The sequence below is a fragment of the Argiope bruennichi genome, chromosome 10 (assembly GCF_947563725.1).
Source record: "Argiope bruennichi chromosome 10, qqArgBrue1.1, whole genome shotgun sequence".
In the NCBI taxonomy this organism is placed as follows: Eukaryota; Metazoa; Arthropoda; class Arachnida; order Araneae; family Araneidae; genus Argiope; species Argiope bruennichi.
In genome coordinates this window covers 119,472,393-119,497,074 of record NC_079160.1, presented here as the reverse complement: position 1 = coordinate 119,497,074, position 24,682 = coordinate 119,472,393, and the positions used below count along the sequence as shown (strand labels likewise).

Below are 24,682 nucleotides of genomic sequence, written 5' to 3'. Positions count from 1 at the left end.
ATACCATTCTCTGGTTCCTCGGAAAATGTAAAAGTAGGATAATATTGTATTTGCAAGTAATTGAAATACTAACAAGAAAGGAAGCATCCAGATGGAACTAGAGCCTTATAAAAGAATTTATAGTCCTCTAGTATTCACATTATTACAAATTGTCCTATGCAAGAAAAGTTACAAGAAATGGTACAATCAACTATATCTTTACAACAATCGTGTATCTCATGCGGCCGAATAATTATAAAAAAATGACGCTTCAATAATTCTTTTTATGTCTTCTTCCTGTTATAAAGATGTTTTAAATTATTATATTTGGAAGATTTTACTGTAATGCTTTTAATGTAGATAAACTACCATTTCTTTTTATTATTTTTGCTGCATGGGTGTTAAAATGCCATCCTTAGACTGGACAATAAATTGCCTTTTCAGTGATAATTCTAAATATGTTATTTGAGAGATAATAAAAAAAAAATTTTAATTGCATTTTCAATTGCTTACGCACTCACAGAGGAAAAAAAAGCAAACATGTATACAGCAATTTTTTATTTATATAATTTTCTTCCATAAAAAGAGAAAATATCGTTAACATCAAAATATTTGACTCTTAATTTTTGATACAGCAACATGTTCTAGAACCTCCTGAAGAGAAAAGGATATTTTTGAAATGTCATTCTGACACAGAAAGAGTTATAAAATGGAAATTTTATATGTAGTTTTAACACCAAAATCATAAATTTCTATTAAATTTAAGTCGAAATCCATAAATGAGAAATATGCCTGTCTTTTCATAAAGCTTATTTGCATGTGTAGGAGATAGTTAATAGCTAGATAGATTTCATTTTGCATATTGGTTTTGTAGGTTTTAATTGTAGATAATTTTCAAATTTTATAGTAAACGGGCCAAAGAAAGATAGCACCGTTTCAAAGCTATACTCTGATCTTTTCATTATGAAGAAAGCTTAGATATAAAATGCATTTGTGAGGAAACATTTCTTTATCTTCTCGCATATCCTTACAGAGAGAACTCGTTATAAGCTGAGGATCACTGTATTTAAAAATAAGTTTCCTCTCAAGTTTCCTCATCCTCTCAAGTTTTCGTTTTAAAACTTTTCACTTTTCTGTATTCAAGTGAAATAACAATTTTTTAGAGAATTGGGAATTTTATATAAATAATATTTTTTTCAATCTGAGAGTAAACACGATTTACAAACTTTACGCGGTTGAGAAAAATGCATGTTGACATTTAATACGGTTCCGAAAAATAAATGCGTATGCATTTATTTATCATTTCTTGACAGACAATATTCAGCCGTAATTGTTGTTTAGCTATCAAATGACCTTCTGAAATCCATTTGTAATTAAGGTACACGATTAAATTTTTATATTTTACATATGATAATGGTTTCTATACATTGCCACTCGGCACATTTAGTGTAAAAGAAACAATAGAAATATTAAAATCAAAAATAAAGGTTGGGCATGTGACTGCCATTATATCATTCCCACACAGTCTCAGGTGATAGATTAGAACCTGATTTTCATTGCTTAAATTCAACCACGGCATTTCATAAAATATTTATAATTATATGTTTTTTCCTTATTTACTTTTCCAAGAAATGAAATTTTCAGTTTTCCAAGGACACAGGCATGACAACATTTTTTAAGAATTTGTTTTCATCTCAAGGAATTTCCACTACGTAACACAACACCACTTTGTTCAACTTTAACCTTGATTTTAAAGAATTATAATTGCATTACAAAGGCATTATTCTATCTCTGATACTTACCAGTAAGAGGGATCTCCCCAAAGCTTTCTCGCATATTCTCGAATAAAGGTTTGTATTTTACATACGTTTCTTCCCAACCAATTGAAATCAAAATTTGACTCAGAACTGCAATTACAAACACAAAATCAAATTCAATAAATTCGAGTCATTGCTTTTTTGGTTTATCGCCTTTACATGCTTCTGAAAGTACAGACTGACTGATGTTGAAGCCCCTTGTTGGATTTAACTCAAAATTTGGCAGGTGTCTGCACTATAGATGCTAAATCTGTGTGCCGAATTTCACCCATCGTTTTGTAATTATCGTATTAACTTATATTCGAATAGCCAGACAGACAAACTTCTTTAGATTGGAATTTACTCATCATTTGACAGATATCTACGAATTTGATTTAAGGACCATATACCAAATTTCATCTGTTTATCTCAAAGCATTTTTGAATTATCTTTGTCAGACCAGACAGGCCATTCAAATTCTCAAATTCAAATTTTTTTACGATCACAATATTTTATATGCAGTTTATATACGAATTAAAAAAAGTACAAAATAAATTTTCTGCTCTACCATTTATGTTCTGTAGTGATTGTTTTTAAAAGATTCTAGCATGACGAATATCATAAATATATAATCTAAATTACGTTGCAGATATTATACTGATTAGGAAAACTTATGGATTTTAGATAAATCAATAGACTAGAATAATCAAATTACCAATGAAAATGCTGTTTCTATATCAATGATACCTGTTTGTTAGGCGCGTATTGTTCATTAATAGAAGAATGATCACGTCTTGTAAAAAGCCCTTGGATAGAGTTTCGAATATATATATATATATATATATATATATATATATATATATATATATATATATATATATATATATATATATATATATATATATATATATATATATATATATATATATAAGAATTGTCCCATTCATTCTAAGGAAACGAGCTTTTCTCCTGATATTGATCTAATTGCTCTCTGAAAAGGCAAGGATTATCTCGGAAAATCTTTCTCTTATTACGTATATTCTGCAGCAACAATATGAAATAATATTATACTGAAATGCATGATATATATTTTTCATAAATATCAATAAGATGGTTTAGCTTGTTAATGGTGATAGTAAATTTTATTATTATTATTATTATTATTATTATTATTATTATTATTATTATTATTATTATTATTATTATTATTATTATTATTATTATGCATTAAATTTCGCTATGAAATGGGCGCCGGCGTCCTGCATAGGGATAGCGCGTCTTTTCCGTGATCTTGGCGTCCTGGGTTCAGGTCCCGGCTCGGGCATGGTTGCTCCTTCATCTGTTCTATCTGTGAGATGTGCGAATGTGCCCCCCCCCCTTGTAAAAGGGGGTTGTGCAAGCGAATGTGATGCGTGAGTAGCTAAGACGTACTCTTGGCTCTAGTTGGCGCTACTAAAAATAAGAGACGCTCCCTTGGCTTAAAATCGAAGACTTTGTCAGCGAGCTTGTCCATGGCAAGTACCATTAGAAAAAACAACAACAATGAAATAGGCGGGCCTTCTTGACGGCAATTAGCAGAAATATTATTGTTGTGTTTTGCTACTATTTATCAATAAAAGGACTGCCAGCTTTCATGAGTACGATCAAGAAACATAGAATAATTAAATTTTATCATGGTGGGCGCCAAAGTTATATATAATGAGTTTCTGTGGTATCAACGGGACTTGAAAACTTTCATTCAGGAAATGGTACTCGATTTAATATGAACAAGGTTTGGATGCTTTCAAGTGGACATTTGGCATACAGTAATCCCTGTTCTGTCATTTTATAATACAGAGAAAGTCCTTTTTTTTTTTCTTCAAAAACGCAAATCAAGACATGTATTCAAGTAGCTATATTCAAGGTTTTATTGCAAAGCATACGAAATAGTTCAAGTAAAAACTGTTCCCACAATAAATATCACATACTTTTAATAATATTATACATACTTAGGTATAATAACTTGATGATTCCGTAGAGATGAGAGACTGCTAAAGCCTTAAACGTCAAGAGTGACAGTTACAGTGCAAAATTTATCACAAAGACAATGTGATTTTATTATTATTAAACATCGCACTCCATTATTAAAAGAATACGACTCATAGTTATCATTATTATTTTAACCTGGTATGCATAATTTTGGACATTTGAAGCCACAAAATTTCGCTTTTCTTATCAACAAACAAATTCTTTGAGAAATTATCACATACAAAGTGAGAAAAATTAATCTTGTACATCATGTAGCCATGTAGCGATTCAGCTACAGGTTTTTATTTTCATTTATAAGTTTCATATGATTATTACAAAAGGCAATAATAAGTATTTGGAAATCCTTTTTTAAATGCTTTTCGATAAAAGTTTATAGAAATGACTTATATGTGGCAATAGCTGTTCTAAAATTAGATTAAACTGTAAACTTGGAACTTTATCCATATGGCTCATAAAGAGAAGTCATTCTACCATTGAAAATAATATCATATATTTTTTGCATTGTAAAAATATATTTATAACAGGGACTATTTAATTTTTTTGCAGAATTGTTATTATGTGATTTGTGTGTCTAAGATATCGTTTTATTATTAAAATGTAACATTTTAACTTTATTTAAATTTTACAAAAAAAATAATTTAAGAATTTTTTTAATAATTTTTCTAAATTATATGCAGCTATTCAAAACACGGGCATTTTTTAAATTTTGTAATTAAATAAAGCGTCAATAGTTTAAAATTGTTTTTATAATTTATAAATTATTCTAAACAAAATGATTTGCTTTCATCTGCAAGCAGAACTTCTGAATCTCTCTTCCTTATATTTAAACCGCAAAACAGATAAAATTCTAAAAAAAAAATTATATAATTTGAAATATTCATTGACAACAAGTATTTTAAATAAATCTCACGAAGATACCAAATTTATTCTTTCTAACTTTGTTAAAAATGAGTAATCAATTATTTAAATATAAATTACTTGTATCCTAGTAGACATTATAATAGAAATTTAATTGGGAAAACGCATGAAGCTCAATAACTATAATACCTCTTGCTCTTTCAAACAGTATCTCAAAAATCACATATCAACTGGAAAAATAACTTATTCAAGAATATAATGCAACAGAGACTATTAAGAAATCTATGATTAATTATATCGTGCAGCAAAACCAGAAAAATACAGCGCAACTTCCTAAAGCTGGTACGGAATAGTTTGAGTGAAGTTCTTTGAGCATGAATGTTTAGAAAATGAATATCGAATCAACCCATTTTTATCGAATTCTTTTATTGGTGCAATTGACGAGAACAGACAGGATTATAGTTCTCATTTTATTGTTATAAAGAGTGTTTTAGTTTTGCAGACATAAAAGTATAATCAAATTTTCAAAGTAGAGTCGAATGATTTATTCAAATGTCATTGAAAAATAATAATATTGAAAGAAAAAAAACAACAGGAAAATAAAGATTAAAGGGGGGGGGGCAAATATGTAAAAACTAAACTGAAGACAATGTTTCAAAACTTTTAGATTCAGTTGCAGCTAAATCACTCAAATAAAGGCAAGAAAAGAAATAGAATAACAAAATATGATAGAAGAGCGCTTTTGTTTTGCACTCTTAATAAGGTAATCAAGTTTTCAAAAGTATTCAAAGCGTCGAATGATTATCAACTTCAATGTAAAATGCTAATATTAAGGAAAAATCAAGAGAAAAAAAGATTTGTGGGGGGGGGCAAATAGTTAAAAGCTAAATTAAAGGCGGAGTTTCAATATTTTTAGAGATATGAAAGGATTCAATTGCAGCAAAATCACTCAAATAAAGGCAAGAAAAAATAGAGAATAACAAAAGATGATAGAATAACTAAAAGACTTGGCATTAGCACCACAAAACTGCAGCATCCCTACAATTTTTTCAGTGTATTACATTCACTCATTCAATTTTCCCCGTGATACTTAATCAATTATTCACTCTACTGCTTTTTCATTTAGAATTTTGAATCTCCAGAAATAATGCATGAAAACTTTTGTGTCATTCTTCACAAGGGGAAAAAAACCCTCTTAGGTGGTACAGTATCGAAAAATACGATTCCTACTGCTGCGCATTCATTTTACAGTGAAGGCAGGATGAAAGTGTTGAAAATACAGCCCCTTTTTTTTTTCTTTCCAGATATGTTAGTAGAGGCGTTTAAATTTGTATTTTCAGCAACAGAACATTTTTCTTGACAAAGACAAAATATGATGATAAATAATAGAAGTGATATTTTTTGCAATTATACTAATATTGTTTTATCTGGTAATGTCTACAAAAAGAATGCACTAGGAGTACGAATGGAAAAATTAGAAGAGAAAAATTACCTTCAGAATGCATGTCGTCTGCCGTGAAACCGAGTCACTTATATGACCGAGTATTGTAACCTATTATAATTCGGGAATAATTTGAAAAAATAAATGGAAATATTTGTCTATAACAATTAAGAAACACTGTACACTAAACCAAAGCCTCCCACAGATTAGTTAATTCATTACTTGATTTAAAAAAATAATTATAGTTTTATCACTGTAAACTAAACCAAAGCCTTCTACATATTAATTAATTCATTACTTGATTTATAGAAATAATGATACTTTTTAAAAATAAAAAAATTCTAATACTCATAGTTTAAAACTTTGTAGGTTCATTTTTTTAGCTCTAGAAAGAGCTTTAGATTCTTGTGCGCTTGTTAGAGCTTTATACGCTATTTCCTATTATGAAGAAATCGTGTTATTATATATATATAGCTTTGAGAAACAGAACAATATTTGAAACTATTTTTATTACATTTATTTATACTGACAATTTTTATATAAGAAGTTTATATAAGTCTTTTAATTTATGTAGAATTAATGTAGATATCTACAATTTTTAAACCTATAAATAATTTGTGTTTCTTATTTCATAATTCCTTTGTCCTGCGAAGATCAAATAATTTTTTCGGGTTTTTTTTTTTTCAGTTTTCATTGTTTTTCATTCCGAGTCAGGAAGTACTGTAACTGTTGTTTTTTTTCTGTAATGCTCATTATCAAATAAAAAAAAATAATTCCACAGTTAATCATTTAATTATATAGACTTACTTGGCCTATTATTTCAAGAAATAAACGAAATATAAACTTTTATTTGCTCAATTTTTTCTTAAATGAAGTAAATAGAAATTATATAGTTTCTTAATTTATTACCGAAACAAATTTACAAGAAATTTCAATTGCCAATAGGTCGAATGAAATGGATACTACATTTCAGTTTCCCAATAAAAGTTCTGCGTAAAATCATTTGCAACTTATCTTTTCTAAGCAGAACTACCACTGAACGAAAAGAACATCGGGTGCTGATGATACATTTCAAAAACTCATTTCATCTTTCAGTGCAAACATGAAGCGAAAGGAACGAATTTATTCCAAAAAATTTGCAACGATAACTGAAAATAAACAGCACAGACTCGATGGTTCAGCTGGGCTATTTTAAAAACGCTTTTCACAAAACGATCCTTCAGTCTTTAAAAGTAACTACTTGCGAGATGTTTGTAGATAATTACCCTAGAGCAGATAAATGAATGGAAGCAGATCAGAAAAAAAAAATGTGGTTGATATAGTTAAGGGCATCGAACAGTGATTCCGCTACCGTGCGGCAGACATCACAGACTAAAACCCGCCCAGAACACATTAGCAGTTAATAAGACTGTAAACGGGCCACACAATGATCCTTTGTTGGGATCTAAACAGAGGAGGGGAAAAAAAGTACTTCCACCTCGACTGATAACTTTTGCATCTTCTCGTGCCAGATGGATACCTCCTTTCATAACAACGCCTTGTGACTTCAGAAATGCTTACTTTGTTCTGATCTTGAACTAGCGGAAGTCTTCCGTCGGCTTTCTCGCTTCTCTACTAATAATAAAGGATAACGCACGTGTCTATATGTGCTGGCGCTCTGGAGGACAGATAGTTTGGCTTAGAGTTACTAAATCTGGTAAAAATAATTTTTGAAAATTGGGAATGAGGCAATGTTTTGGAGTATTTAAAAAAATTAAACAAGAATTTTAATAAATAATTAACTTTATCAAAATGTTGACATTTTTAGATGATAAATTCCGAATATATAATTTAATAAAAATGACATGAACATTATTTTATAACTCTAAGTTATTTTCTTAATGAAGCCAGATAAATTATCGTACAAATATTTGTTTTCCCTCATTTCTACGATTAAGGAAAAATGCGAGAAAAACGTCGGCTTATATATAGTCTATATATGATGGCGTTCTATAAAATAGATAGTTCGACCTAGAGCCACAGAATATAGAAAAATTAATTTTGGCGAGATAAATTAATACACTTCAAATCAATTTATAAAAACTTAAAATAGAATCATAATTAATTAAAAACTAAATGTGATTTTTAATGTTTTTCTCACAATAATATAATTCAGAAAAATAAATCCTATATCTTTTAAAAGTTAAAAAAATCTTTATCATAATGCCGATTTAATAATCGTGCATTTTTTGTATTTTGGATAATAATTTTAATTTTTTTTTTTACATAATTATCAACAATACATTTTATTGTAGAAAAGAAATGCAAACCATTTTCATTGCTTCGTAAAATATTTATGTGTACGACTTTTTGCTTTATTGAAAGAAAAGGAGGAAGAATTATTTATTATCTATGCATTTTATGTAAGGAATAAAGAGAAATTACAGAGAGTGCCGCAAAAAAACAACATACAAATAAAAAAAAATTACCCGAAGAGATTCGTTATTTGTGGTGCAATGGAGCCACAGAATTTGCTTGAATTAGCAAGATTTATCGACATAATAAACAAATAAATATGTTATTAAAATTACAGGGATTCAGTATAAGGCTTAAAATGCTTTGTTAGAGGATAATAAGATACTTAATTGAAGTTAAAGATAACAAATAATTTCGGTGAACCACCTGGTTACTGAAGGTTGCCAGCACCTGCATAGATATGGCAAAATTTTGTTTCATTTCATGGTATAAAAAAGAAAATCGAATGTACATTTTATGATAGCAATTACTGCGGTTAACCAATCGGATCCAAAATTTGATGCAGATTTACAGCTAACTAAACCATACATTAAATCTCGTAAATTGTATTCATTACGCTTATGATTTATTATGTTCATACTTACATGAATGTTGTTCATACATAAATGTTGTTCATACTCACATAAATGTTGATTTATTATGTTCATACTCACATGAATGTTGTTCATATTCACATGAATGTTGTTCATACTCACATAAATATTGATTTATTATGTTCATACTCACATGAATGTCGATTTATTATGTTCATACTCACATTTTTATGTTCATACTTCATGTGATTTATTATGTTCATACTCACATTTTTATGTTCATACTTCATGTGATTTATTATGTTCATACTCACATTTTTATGTTCATACTTCATGTGATTTATTATGTTCATACTTCATATGATTTATTATGTTCATACTCACACGGTCAGACAGTCTGTTTGTAGACCAAAATTCGATGCATATCTACAATCTTCATTTATAGACAGTATACCAAAATTCATTCGGAAAACATAATGCATTTTTGAATTATTACATTCACGAACACAAGGATGGACAGACAAATAAGCAATCATACAGTAGATAGATTCGATTCAGAATGTTTTTCAGATTCATAATTCTAGGTATTAAACTATGTGCCAAATTTCAACCCTCTCAACGGCAGTATTTTTAAGTTTTCATATTACAACTGAAGCATTGACATGCTGGCAGATATTCCTTCGATTCATTTTGTTCAACATTTATTACATGTTTACAATTTTGGCGTAACACACACAACACACAAAACAATTCTACAATTCTTCTCTCGTTCTACAATTCATTCCATTAGGAGTTGTTATGTTCATATACAAACAGAAAACAATTTCAAAAACGCATTTTTCGTATTCATTTATGCAAAAAAGTAGAAATTCATGAAACTCTCGACGTCGACTTTCTAAAATTTTAAAATTTATATTTCTTTCTGGTTTTGTTTGTTTGTTAATTTTTACATTTCACGAATAAACAGCAAAGAATTGAAACCCGTCGAAAGTAAAGAAAAGGCATAAAAATATTTTCCTGATAATATAATGAATCCCATACAGATTCAAATTTAGAATCAACTGTACATCGCAGCGTAGCTACTGTTAACAATAAGAATTTTCTTTTGGCTTCGAAATGATAGCTTATTTTTCTCCATGTTTCCTTGTGCAATATTATTCTTTTAATTCTTATATTTCAACTGTAATTAAATAGTTTTAAATATTTAATTACAGTTATAAATATTTAACTGTAATTAAATATTTATTTATTTAGTTTTAACCGTTCAAGAAAAAGTTTTTAAATACTTTTGCTTAACTTTACACATTTCATGCGTGTCAAAATGAAATTTTGAAATCAACGTTTGCATCACTTTCCTTTGCTATAGAGTTTCAAACTTTGTTACAATTGTTAGTTTTTGATATAAATGATATTTAAATAAATTTTGAGTTCGCAATTTTCAATTAATATATCAATTTAGCTAGAAATTTATTTAACAGAGGAAATGACATCTAAAAATTAATTAGTTAAATACATTAATTTTCGATTCCATAATACTTGTAACCATAAATAATGACATAAATAGATTAAAAACGGGATAGAAGAAAATAAAAAAAGCAAAAAAATTTTAATACCTTTTTATAAATGCAGTACAAATCTGCAAGTAATATTTTTTTGGAGGAAAACAACAATCATAAAAAAGAGAAATTCCTGGATATTCTTTAGAAATTAACCTACATAATAAATGTGGTTGAAATTTCAATTCATTTAGTATATTTCTATCAAAATCATATTTTTTTTACGGTTTTATTTTGAATTTCATATTTTTGATAAAAAGAATTAATGAAATTAAAAATATTACAAGATGATGAGAATTAAAAAAATGAATCTGAATATTACTAATATTTAACTAGAATATTTAGTTTTCTAGTAGAATATTAAATATACAGATTATAATCAAGTTAGAATATTTATTCTTCGAAATTTAAAATATTAGAAAAAGAAAAAAAATTCGCGACAGAATTTATATATAATTATTTAAAATATGAACGTAAACTTAAAGAAAGCCGTCTCATTTGATACAGTTATTTGCTTACGGTGTTACCTACTCAGTGTGATACGTTGGTTTCACAAAGAAGGCTTAGGTGTTTTACATTTTAAAATCACAATAAATATTGCTAAAAATAAAAACTGAAATATGGACAAAATATTATAAAATTTTACAAATAACAGCTAACACCAGTGTGTTAAAAACGAAAAATATTTTTTTAACCAAATTTCAATAAGTTAAACTAATAATCGTAAAAGAGTGAGGCGCAGAAAAAAATGTTTTAAGTAAATTAAAATCGTAAATGCATAATAATACCTTCCAATATAATGTATTTTTATTTTCATTCAATGAACGTTTGGTATTTTTTCTTTGCTTCTTAAGATATTCCTTGAAACTTTAAACTTTATTCTATTGATTTTAACGATTCACGCTTTTAAGATGTTTGCTTTGACTTCCAGATTTTCGATAAATAATATTATTTTTCCTTTTCAATTCACCGATAAAAAGTTTTATTAAAAAGGGGTTGTATCTTTATTATCTTTTTACATAATATTCATTCGCGTTCATTCGTTCTAAGTTTAATCTAGATGTATTGATGTTGTTTGAATTTCTGATATATTAAATAAAATTCCTGTCAAATTACTACTACTAAACTAATGTGTTAGAACGACTTTTAAGCCTAACATAATATGATCAGCTTGGAAAATCGAATTTTCACAATTCATGCATTTTACATATCAATATTGCATGTGCAACTCCAAAATAAGAACGTTTAGTTAAACTAGAATAATTCAGAAAATATTTTATAAAACGTGAATCAAATAAGAAGATCTAAAATTTTAAAGAATTACTGATCTCAATGACATTTTGAATGAATTTGTAGAATCATTTTCCTAAGACATATGTATTCAGTAATTTTCAAAAAACTTTTTATTACTCTTAAATGTAATAAAAATCAACTAAAAAAAAGGACTTTGGGTTTTTTTTTTGTTGTTTGTTTTTACTGAGGATGATTTACTGTGACTAATTTCTCAGTCTGATAGTTTAAACGGTCACTGTTTTATAAGATGTTTCATATTATGCTGAACTATAAATATTATTAGACGACTATGTCTTCTATATTGTATTCTAAATCATAATCAAAATACTGACTGTCCATTGATATATAATAGATAGTTTATGAGGTGATGTATTCAATTTCCTATAGAATTGTCTTTAACTGTTCAATAGCTTAATTTATTGTCTATATAAAAATTGAATATCAAAGTTTTCCGACAAATGAAAGTCCTTATTGGTAACATTATTTTAATAATGTAAGGAAAAGAGATGCCCATTCGTTATTCAAAACTTCCCATCATGTTCATTCCGTAGTTTGTGCCTCATTAAGATCTTGGAATATACGCGGAGTTGATTGAACTCATTTATCATCAAATCGTTCTGAAAGAAAAGCCCCATTCACATCCGAATTCTTATCATCTCAAATCGAATTTCCTTTTCGTCTGTCTGTCTCTTCAACACAGAGATATGAGGCGCGAATTTTTCTGATCAAGAATCTGTTTTTGTAATTCTGGCGAAAAGAACCATGTTTCATTATTGATACAGCTCAAATTTCAAATTTTGTTTCTTAATTTGTTTGCGTCAGTTATGTCAGTGACAATACTTTGTAGTAACGATAAATAAAATTAGCAAGTTTTCAATGAATTAATTTTCAAAAAAAAAAAAAAAAAATGGGGTGAGCTGAATTTCCAAACGTATTCGATTATTTTATCTCCATGGATTTGAAGGTACAAAACGTTAGTAAAGATCACATAGATAAAATTACATATATTTTGTAACCTGAGCCATGATCAAACGATAAGAACGGTACCTGAATGTGCACGCCTTGATATTTGGGTTTTTTTAAGCCCATATAAGCTTTTCGATACCACATGATCTAAATGTGCCATTGATGCTATATTTATATATTATTGTCTAGAAATTATTAAAATTCTTCGATATGCACAGATTGTTCTTATTTGTTGCCGTGGATACCGGGTTAGAAAATTTATTGCATAAAAATTCACTTCATATTTGACTATCCAACATTCTTTAATTCTTAGAAATTCCATAAACTTATGACCTTGTATGTTAAATATTGAAAGTTATAAGATGATTTCCTTACCTAAATGAGTATTTCTGATATCGCATATTACAATTCTCATAATCGAAAAGTTATAATCATAGCTTTAAATATCAGTTACTGTTCGTTTCAGAAGCACAAGATTACACTTTTCGACGATTTTACTTCGCTGAAGGGTTATACACAGAAAGATAAGCAGTCATTGCGCTTCCTAATTCTGCAAATAATCTGAGTCCCCCCCCCCATTGCTAAATGTAAACATCTCCTCTTTTCATTTCTCCATTCATGAATTTTTTGAAGAAATAAACTCCTCCTGACGCATGCGCAAAAGTGCAGAGGATTTCATAATCCGAGAATGAACAGTACCTAGGTGGTTGAATTTTGATTTGATAGAAAATTAGCTTTCTTTTAAAGAATCAAATTACAGTTAATAAAATATGATAAAATAATCAGCCACCAATAACAACTGTCCATATAAATATTTCCACTTTAGAACCTTTTTAAGCGAATTCTAATTTAAATGTTTCAATATTTCAAATAAATTAGAAAGATGAAGTTTTCTGCATATAAATAAATAATATTTAATAATTTCTTCAGATTTCATCCAATCAAGGATTGCAGTCCTAGATGGGCTAAAGTTTGATATTCATCGAAATTTAAATATTAGAAATAATGATAATTTAAAAAATAATTGTGTTTTAAACCAATCATTAAATAATCACTAGAAGTACAACACATATGTGCCATTAATTTATACAAGATATATGTTCTAATCATAGTCGAACCATTAATTTCTAAATTGTTAAAGAATATTTATTTTAACTATAGAAGAATACTAAACACGTATTTCCAGAAATACAGAACATTAAATTTATTTAAATATATGTAAACATATATTTAAAGGAAGTAAATAATTATATATTTATTATGTTGTTTATCGTTTAAATAAATAAACTAATGAAAAAAAATCACGAGGCTTAAATTTTTATACAGTATTTAATCCTATTAGTATTGTTAATAAATTATACTTAACATTCTAAATTTAAACAAAAAGATATTCCATTCTTTTCTGAATGAAATTCATAGAGTTATAAAATTTCGAATATTAATGTTTTCAGCTATTTTATACCATTTGAACGTTAACTTGGGGGAAAATCTGCCAATCAAATCACTGTGCTTTCTGAAGGAGACATTGATTACCTCCAAATAATGAAATTCGAAATTTCATAACTCGATCAGTTTAGATCGGAAAACAGATTAACCTTATTGTTTAAAACCTTAGTGTGTCAAAAATATTTTACTAAACATGACTAGTAATATGAAGAGGATGTATCTATATTTCGTTATTTTTTTCAGTGGTCAACCTAATTTCTAAAAACATACAGCATAATTCTTAAAACCAATACAATTGCTATTTAACTAGACGTGTTTGTATATAATAAATGGCTAAGAAATTACTTAAAAAGCCACAGTTCAAGTCGACGTTCTGAATTTTCATTTCTTCCGAATTCATGGAAAAAATTGCTTTTAGTGCAAAACATTGAAATAAAATTCAGCTTATTTATTAACCGAAATTCAACAGAACTCATTTAAAGCGATGCACTTATTCGTTAAAATCAAAAAGGAAACTTTTGAGAGTCCGTAATGGAACTGTAGATCGCATTTTACGAGTGAGAATACTAAGACTCTCTTTATTGGCCTTACAAACTTAATGCCCTAAAACTGCTGCATCTTCTTTTTATGCTTTTAAACTAAAAAGAAAATGTTGTGTTTCCTTTTATTTCTCTTACAAAAGGAGCTGTTATTCAACAAAAATCATTAAAAATGACAAAAGACTCTCTTTTAAAATATAGTTCTGAAAAAAAAATCTAGTAAAAATTTCCCTGAAATTAATATGCAGATATATCTGGAAAATTGCCGTGTTTTTTTTAGATATATGAAAGATATATATAAATAATTATGACACATGATCACATGGATTCCACATTTCTGCACAACATTGTTAATATTATCCTAATGTTTAATTAATTTGTATAATAATATTTATTAATAATATAATATGTAATTTTAACAATTGCCTTTATTCGGTAATTAACATAATAGCAATTTTAATCGACTTGCATGTAACCTCATAAGCCTATAGGTCCTAGGCAGCTGCCTAATTGGAAATCCGGCAGTTATACTTTAACCCTTTTTCTTTACTATCTAATAAGGTGACACCTTTTATTTTAGAAATATTTTCTTATTTTGATTCAAATGGAAATCCATTGAATACTTATCTATGTATTCGAAGTTTAATATTGAATTATAATCTTTATGAATGGTTCATTTTTTGCTTACAACTATCAAAATTCGATAAATTTACGCACGTATGGCACTCTGGCAAAACAGTTAAGCGGTTAAAGAAAATAATTATAATATCCCATCATCTACTAACATAACATTGATAATTTATAAATTTTTGGCATACTCAACAAAAAAGAAGAGTTATAAAAAAGGTTTTATTCCAGCAGTGATCTTCTTCGAGACTAAAATTAATTTTTATATAATATTAAAGAAAACTATAAATTAAGATTAATCGAACATTTAGTTGAAAATAGCTTTTTGTCAAATATTAATAATATTGTTCGAATCACGGTAATTTTCTTACTGAATTTTGATTAAATATAGTAAAGAATATGAAAGCAGAATTCCTAATTAAAATTTTCCCAATCCCTTAGGTTTTTCGGTTCGCAGTTTAAATAAGTTAATAATTGTCCAGACTGTGTGAATTCCAATCTTGGACGTTACTGGACGGAATAATAGGGTTTATTATTAAAAATTAAAAATATGGAAATAAATAAAATAAAAATATTCAAATCTAATGATATGTTACGAAATAATAGATTTTTTTAAATGAAAAAGAGTATAAGAAAGTTGTTGCAAGCATAAAAATAATCGTCTTGCAACAACTTTCATTACTTTTTTTTCGGTCGTATTCATTACTATTGGTGATGGTATGATAGCCATAATATTTTTACATTTTAATTTAAAACAAGAATTCTTCATATTTTAAATTTTAGAAATTTAAATTTAGTTAATTTTTTTATATGAACTATTTACTGTTAGCTAAAGAATTGGGACAAAATGGTACATTTAATTTAAATGTCTAACATTTTTTAATCGAAGACTTACACCCAAAAATCAACCTTATCTCGGCTACTCGGGACATATGATCACTCCATTTACATAGCAAAAGTTTGAAATTTCAAATTTAATTTTTATCTAAAATATTTAAAAGGGAAAATTAGTTAATATTTTTAAAAATGAATTATTTACTTTAAAAAAAAATTGAGAAGTCAAAGATACTTGAATTAAATTCGAGACTGTTCTAACTAATCCAATATCTTTATGAACCACACGCTTGTAATAACAACAGAACATAATGATCACTCACTCACCCAATATACCCGTATGTTCTTTGAAGATAAGTAGTACTAGTAGTTTCTGCTAAGATTGCCTTTTCACTCCATGCTGCTGGACTGGCGGGAAATGTTCTAATCCTTTGAGCCCTCAACTCAGCTGTTCGAAATCTTGCTGCTCTCGCTCCAACAGATGTCGTTTGGCGAGATATTAAGGTCAGAGCAGAAGGAACACGCGCTGCTTCGCTCGGGGAGTGTGCTTGCGTTCTGCGCATCTTAAATCAAAACATTCTCCCGCTTTTCGAGTTTCTCGGCTGCGAGACGCAAAACACTCTCTCCGACGAGGGATGTCAGCATTCTTTTTTCTTTTCTGCTTCTCTTTCCTTTCGGCTGTGGGTCAAAAGAGCACGTAAAGCGGGAAGCGTTCCTCCGTCGATGGATGACGATGGAAAGTTATCGCGTTCGATTTGACCCCACCCGTGAAAGGTCCCGGGTTATCGTCGAATAGCAGGAATTTCATTGAAAGATAACTGACACTTGTTTGCATGCATTGAATCACACTTTTTCATTCAAGATTCGATGACTTAGTCAGCAACGGTTTAGGCATTTTGAGGCTCCAGGAGCACGCATTATGAGGGTTCTTCTTTTAATAAATAAGACAAACTATTTTCACATTTCAACACAGTATAACTCAATATGTTAATGATTTATTTTATGTTCATTTTTTGTTATTTATTTTAGTAATTTTATTTTTAATAGTAATTTTACTAAAGTATTTATTTATTTATTTATTTCCACGTTTATACAAAATATTATTTAACCAATTAAGTGCGTTCGATTTGCATGAACGTCAATAAAAAATCATCATTTTGGAGCGGTTTATGTGTAATTTTTATCTAATCTAATCTAACATATAAAAATAAATTTTGGTCTGTTCGTATTTTATTCCCTGCCGTACTTTCATGCGTTTGCGGTAAAACTTTGCAAACTTATTACTATGCACTTGCACGAAAGTTATAGCGTAATACAGTTATCATATCTAATATAAGAAAATGAATTTTTGTTTGTGTGTATTTTATGTGCTGTCGTACAGTTCATGCGTTTTCGATAAAATTTTGCCAATTTATTACTAATTTGCATTTGCACAAAGGTTTTTGGCATAATACAGTTATCATACCTAATATATGAAAATGAATTTTTGTTCGTATTTTATGTGCTGCTGTATCATTCCTCCGATTCGATATTACTTTGCCAACTTATTGCCTGCACTTGCATGAAGGTTATAGGCATAGTATAGTTATCATACCTAATATATGAAAATGAATTTTTGTTCGTATTTTATGTGCTGCTGTATCATTCCTCCGATTCGATATTACTTTGCCAACTTATTGCCTGCACTTGCATGAAGGTTATAGGCATAGTATAGTTATCATACCTAATATATGAAAATGAATTTTTGTTCGTATTTTATGTGCTGCTGTATCATTCCTCCAATTCGATATTAGTTTGCCAACTTATTGCCTGCACTTGCATGAAGGTTATAGGCATAGTATAGTTATCATACCTAATATATGAAAATGAATTTTTGTTCGTATTTTATGTGCTGCTGTATCATTCCTCCAATTCGATATTACTTTGCCAACTTATTGCCTGCACTTGCATGAAGGTTATAGGCATAGTATAGTTATCATACCTAATATATGTAAATGAATTTTTGTTTGTTTGTATTTTATGTGATGTAGTACCGTTCATGCGTTTGTGATAAAACTTTGCCAACTTATTGTTTGCATTTGCGCGGAGGTTATAGACATACAGAGCCGGCCTTCTCTATGAAGGGGCCCGGGTGCAAGAAACCATTTGGGGCCTTACATTTTTTGCAAAGTCGAAAAATATACAAGAACGAACACAAATTACTACTTCATGTTTATTCAATGCGTGATGCTATTAATTACTTCAAGAAAATTACAATTTTTGCAATCTCTTTTTTACAGCAAAGAGATAGCTTTTTTACAGCAGTTTTTTGCTCTTAGTACAGCAAGTGCATTTAAGCGTTATATACACTTGCTTGACCGAAGACAATTCTTTATTAATTTTAATTTGCTGAAAGAGAGCTCAGCATTTATTATAGTAACTGGCAATATTAAGAAAAGTTTCAACACAGTTAATACATTTAGAAATAAATCATTAAAATAATTAATTAATATATATTGCAATATGTGTAGAGCGTTATTTACATGCCTTTCATTCAAATTCAAATCCCGTAGCAAAGCAATTATTTGATTAGGTTTTCATATACATCGTTATTTTAAAACATTACAAAGATTTAGGAATATTTTCTTATCCATATCTTTCTAAATTTTTTATATCAGTGAAATTTGAAATGCTTTTAAATTTATCTTCTATCTGTATAATAACAGTATCAGTTACAGAGTTAAAAAAAAACATCTAAATTACTCAATAGGCCTTTTTTTTATAATTTCATCTTCCACTATTTAGAAATATAATTTCTCTTTTTTTCGAATTCGTTTTTCAGGAAAATGTCCTGAAAGATTCAAATTACGTGCGATCGCTTTTGTTTCATCTAAAAATGAGTTAAAATTTATTCTTAAATTTTGGATTTCAGTTTTAAATTTACTGAATAAAATAAAAGCGCAGTCGAGAACAATGGATTTTACTTGAAATAGTTTATGGATAGTGCTCGTTTTGGACAATATTGCAAACAATACTATTAAACATAAAATAAATTCCATTTCTTGTATTGAATCCAATAGACTTTTAGCTTAGAATACTTCAATATTATTATTTGCCTCAATAAGTTCTAAGGCATTAAGTTTGTTCGAACTGTACATACACTGCTTTAACCGTATCTATTTTGGCTTCCTAATGAGTGTCGCATAATGGTTTAAGAGTAATGTTTAAATGTTTTGTAGTTTCCCATCTTTTTGCAGATTCAGAAAATAAGTAATATAAAGGTCGCAATACCTCCCCCCCCCCAAAAAAAAAATTACTGCTGGAAGCAGCATCATAAATTAATAACTTAAAAGAATGTCATAGGTTAGGCAGATAAATTGCATACGGATTTAGACAATTTTTGTAGATAGTATTCTATTATATTTCCCTTTCATGTCGCTATCGTTGTCGAATGCCTGCCCTCTACAATCCATAATATCTAAATAAAGCTCGCTTGATATTTCCAATAGAGCTTTTGCCAGTCCTTCTCCAGTCATATCAGTTACTTCAATAAACCCTATAAATGACTCATCTATAAATCTTTTCTCTTCAAAATTTACATACCTAATAAAGACTGAAGCTTGTTTTATATGAGAAATATCAGAAATAGAATCCATTTGGATACTGTAATACGTAACTACTTTTGTATACCGTCCTTAATTTTGTTAAGAATTCATTTCCTAATGCAGGAATAATTTGTTCTTGTGGTGTATGTGCTAAATCATATACAACCCTATTTTTGTCATTTTTTATTCTATTTATATGATTCATAAGAACAGAGTCGTGTTTACTTAATAATTCGATAAACTTAAGAAAATTTCTTTATTAGGCGGTCTTGTTATTTATTCCATGTTTCCTCGAAGTGGAAGATTATTGCGTTCCAAAAATATAATCACATCTACAATTCTTTGAAATAGTAGTTTAAGTCATTCTATTTCCTTGTTTATATTTGATTTGTTTTATCAATAGTCGAACATAAATTTAGTCATATCAGTTACTCTTTCCAAGCAATAAATGAACTAAGAGACAAATAGAATGCTCATGATCTTGAATTACAGTTGATAGCTTTCTCCAGTTATTGTAAACAACTATAAATCTGTATATTTTTCATTTCCTCTGGAAAATAATATACAACTAAAAACAAAATACGGAGTTTTGCGTTTTTGAACAAATCAGTCACAGCAAAATTGCTTTTCACCAATCGACACTTTTTTTAAAAAAAAGTATTAAGTGGTGGAAAATGTTCAGCATTCTTAGCAAATGACCTTCATCAGTCTTAGCAAAAACACCTTTGTGGTGACAGGTCTGCTTTTAACATAAAACATTCTTAACTTATCATTCATAATGCTTGGCCATAAACTAGGGTCATTTATATACTCTCGATCATATTAGTTTTATTCATTTTCATCATTATTTTCTGATTCAATCATATTTGTATAAAAATATGGTTCTTCAAAGATTTTTCATAGTTTCTACACTTTCATATCAAGATTGTATAATTTGTGCGAAACTTTCTTTGCCAGTTGAAGCTTGAATTGTAACTTCTGAAGTCAGAGCTATTTCATTGCCAAAATTACTTCGTTGACAAGAAAACTTATCTACTCATAACTTTTTGAAATATAGCTTTTCTTCTTTTTTTTCTTTTCTGCTAATTTTCTTTTTTGAAACCGAGTTTTGACACCCAGAAGGATACTTCCTTGGCATGGACATGATTAGGTCTAACAATATTAAACAATTTAAGGTATGAATTATCAAAGTAATATATGCAATTTAATTTAGTAGGTGAGGTAAATGACCGCACTTTATGCTTATAATATGTTGCACATTTGCAATATACTGTAATATACCTGCAAACTTCGTATATTTCAAAACCCATCGATTTTTTTCAATTAAATTTCGTCCTCTCTTTGTTCCTTCCCTCTATTACCGTTCAGGACATTATTTTAGTTCTTGATCCTGTTGGGGTCCCTCAGTCGCAGGGCCTCGGTGCATAGCATCCGCCGCAACCCCCAGATGGCCTGTCCTGTTGACCTAGTACAGTTACCATATCTAATATAAGAAGATGAATTTTTGTTTGCTCGTATTTTATGTGCTACTGTATCATTCCTCCGATTCGATGAAACTTTGCCAACTTCTTGCTTGCACTTGCACATAGGTTATAGTCATAATTCAGTTATCATATCTAATATAAAAAGATGAAATTTTGTTTGTTCCAATTTCATGCGTTTGCGATAAAACTTTGGCAACTTATTGCTTTGAACTTAGATAATCCACATTTTACACATGGCCAGTTGGATGTTGGGTGCTCAAGGGTCAGACAGACACGAAATTCATTTGTTTTTGCTGAAGATGGAAAAACAAAAAACTATTGCCTTCCCTAAAGCATACTTAAATAATATAGTAAAAAAATAGAATAAATATTGTTTATACTTCTCCTTTGCATATCATTCAATTTCTTTGAATATATTCATAGACGACAAGAAAATAATTATCATTCTTTCTATCATTCCTAATTAAACAAGATAGCTATTTCCAATTCCAAACGATATTTTCAAAATTATTTCTTCCCGGCAGCAATTCGCCGGGTAGTAAAAAATAAAGCTAGTAAGTAATAGCTAGTAAAAAATAAAGACCAGCTAGTAAAAAATGAAATCTTATTCTCTTTATTATGATTTTTTGCAAAATTTACTATGTCGTGTTGCGTTCATTGTGAAAATGTGTTATCGCTTGACTTTAAAAGGGGAAATTTGAGAGAAAACGGAACTAGTTAAATAAACGGTAGGTATTGATATATATTGTGATAACTAACTGAACATTATAAAATAGAAAATATGGCGATCTAAACTAGACAAAAAGAGATAGTATTAACCTAATATTTAATACTTCATAAAATTATAATCTTAATAAAATTATTTATTTGAAAAGCAAGCTAATAACGTTTTTTTCAATCAACCTACCCAATCGACTTTCTTTTAACCAAGCAGTGCCTAGTAGGAAATACGCCACTGAACTTAATCATGGAAAATAAGTAGTAAAATTGGATTGAACTATTAGAAATTGTCTGCTCAACTTTTTGAAAAATTAATAACAATTGAAAAAAATAATCAGAAATAAATTGTTATTGTTGAATTTTAAAATGAGATAAAATGTTGAATTTTAAATGTTTTTTTGTGTTATTTTCTGGGATAGATTTTTTTCCCGAAATTAATGTGGAAATGAAGCAAAATTTTGGTTAATTTCTCATAACATGAAACCATTGCTGTAGTTGATTTTATCAACTACAACAATGGCTTCTTTTCTACTTTTCTTGCCGTCGTCTGAGCAACTGACCTACATTTTCTTTTAAACAACGTTAAATCACTACATTAATGTCCTTCAAAGCGTTATCAAAAGGTATATATAAAAATGAAAAACAAATTTGAAAAAAAAATAGTGGTAGAGTCAGTCAAAATTTTAATTTCACTTAAAGCGGATTATTTATATTTCTTCATATCAAAATCGTCCGAGTTTATTTTTTTTTAAAAAAAAACTAATAACAATTGACGAAAAACAGTGTTCATGAATAAAATTGTATCATAGAAAAGATGAAACTCTGAATATTAAAGTGATTTAAAAACATTTTATCAGAAATTTTTTTCTCGGAAGTTAATAACAAAAACGGTCAGATTTTTGAGTTATAATTGATTGAATACTTAATTAATTTTTGTGCTTTAAAAAATTGCCAGTATTCCTTGTCTTAAATAATAAGTATGCAAAATTTGGTTGAATTTTGCCCAGTTGTTTAGGATAAGATATAGAACATATATACATAAATAGTCACAATGACTTTTAATCATGTTAACATTTTCCAACCATTAAATGGAGTTAATTTCTTTTTATTATTATTATGAACATTTTTCCTTTGAATAAAATTCGAGACCATTCTAAATATATATATGTTAGAGACAAAAAAAAGATATTTCTTCATTCTGGGATATTGGGAATCTTTAGATGAACTATCTCATTGATTCATTAGATAAGACAGATGCTTCATTCACCTTGATTGATTGAATCATCAAACAAGACCAATGCTTCTTCTTGAAACTAAACTATCAGAAACGGAAAAAGCATGGGATATATGGTTTTTTGCTCAGTCTCTTCTTTAAAGTATCATAAATCAATTCAGTGTCTTTATCTTTTTTTTAGTTTGTTGTTTTAAAGAAGGAAATCAGAAGAGAGATGATTTTGCAGTAGCAGAATAAATGGATAATGTTGTGCCAAAGACTCGTAACATATGAATAACACAGTCAGAACCAAAAATTATAAAAAGAATATTTCACTCGATGCTAAGAGAAAATTATATCAGAACATGGAAGATTTCCTGAATACTTTTACAGATTCGAAAAGATTCAAGACAACGCATGTGTAATGTGGGGAAATAGGCTAGGTTCAGTATTGCATAGCAGAATGTGTTGAACCCAATGAAATTAGAGGAAGATTCAGTATGGATGGTGATAATTTTAACACAAAATTGTAATACAATTAAAACTCAAAAGCATTAAGAAATGATGGGGAAGATTTCTAGTCTTTTACCAACTGTTTGAAGATTCTTTGAACTTTTGTTGGACGTTGTCCTCTTATTCAAAAATTGAATAGTTAATGAGCATATCAGTCACAGTAATCCCTGTTTATACGGTTTAGTTCTGTGGTAACCGGGTGGCTGTCTGTAATTAAAAAAGTACTAATAATTAAAATTAGTAAAAAGATTTTGTATGGGCTTTCTCTCTCTTTCTGTTTCTCTCTAACTCGCACTTTGATTGAAAACCATTGAAATCCAGAAAGTAACATTTGTAGCAAATTATTTGAAATAAACACGCATTTATTTTTTTAAAAAAATACGATTTGTTTTAGTGCCAAGAAAATGTTTTTGCTTTTATCTTACCAAAGAGGATTAGATTAATTTGCTTCTTTTTCTAGGAAATACTTATTTTTGACAGTTGATTTTTTTTTTCTACCACCACTACTACGCACATATTTTCTAAGTAAAGCTGGAACTTACTCCCTCGTAATACAGGTCATAAAAAAAGAAGAAAAAAAGTTCTAACATCATTTTCTACTTATCTCTGCTTAATTGCTCATCTCAATGGGAGTTGGCGGTAGTCTACATCTCTAACTCAAAGATATTGACCCTCTTTGAAGCAATGAACCTTCTGTTGCTGATACTTGACCCAATCCTTCTGCCAGCTTACAGACACTTACCACCAGCAGCAATGTAGGAAGATGCGAAATAGACTCATTAATCTAAATTCACCCAATACGGAAGCAACGTATTTTTTTATGGAAACTCTTAAAAAAAGTAAAAAGGAAACAGGGAAGTGGAAGTTTCAGCTAATCATGTGCAATTTTGAATTTTAGTGAATATATTCGTTGGCTCTAATGTTATCATCAACCGTCCGAGAACTATCAAAATTTATAAATTCTCACTGAGCGTTAA

General features: G+C 28.7%; 1 protein-coding gene across 1 annotated transcript in view; it reads right to left on the bottom strand.

Moving 5' to 3' along the window:
- LOC129988821 (alkaline phosphatase-like) overlaps window positions 1-16,821 on the bottom strand; it is a 79,555-nt gene extending 62,734 nt beyond the window's left edge. The window contains exon 1 of the mRNA XM_056097090.1: window positions 16,519-16,821. The gene's annotated coding sequence lies outside the window, so the exon portion shown is untranslated. The remainder of the gene's footprint in view (window positions 1-16,518) is intronic.
- Between the last annotated feature and the right edge of the window lie 7,861 nt (window positions 16,822-24,682).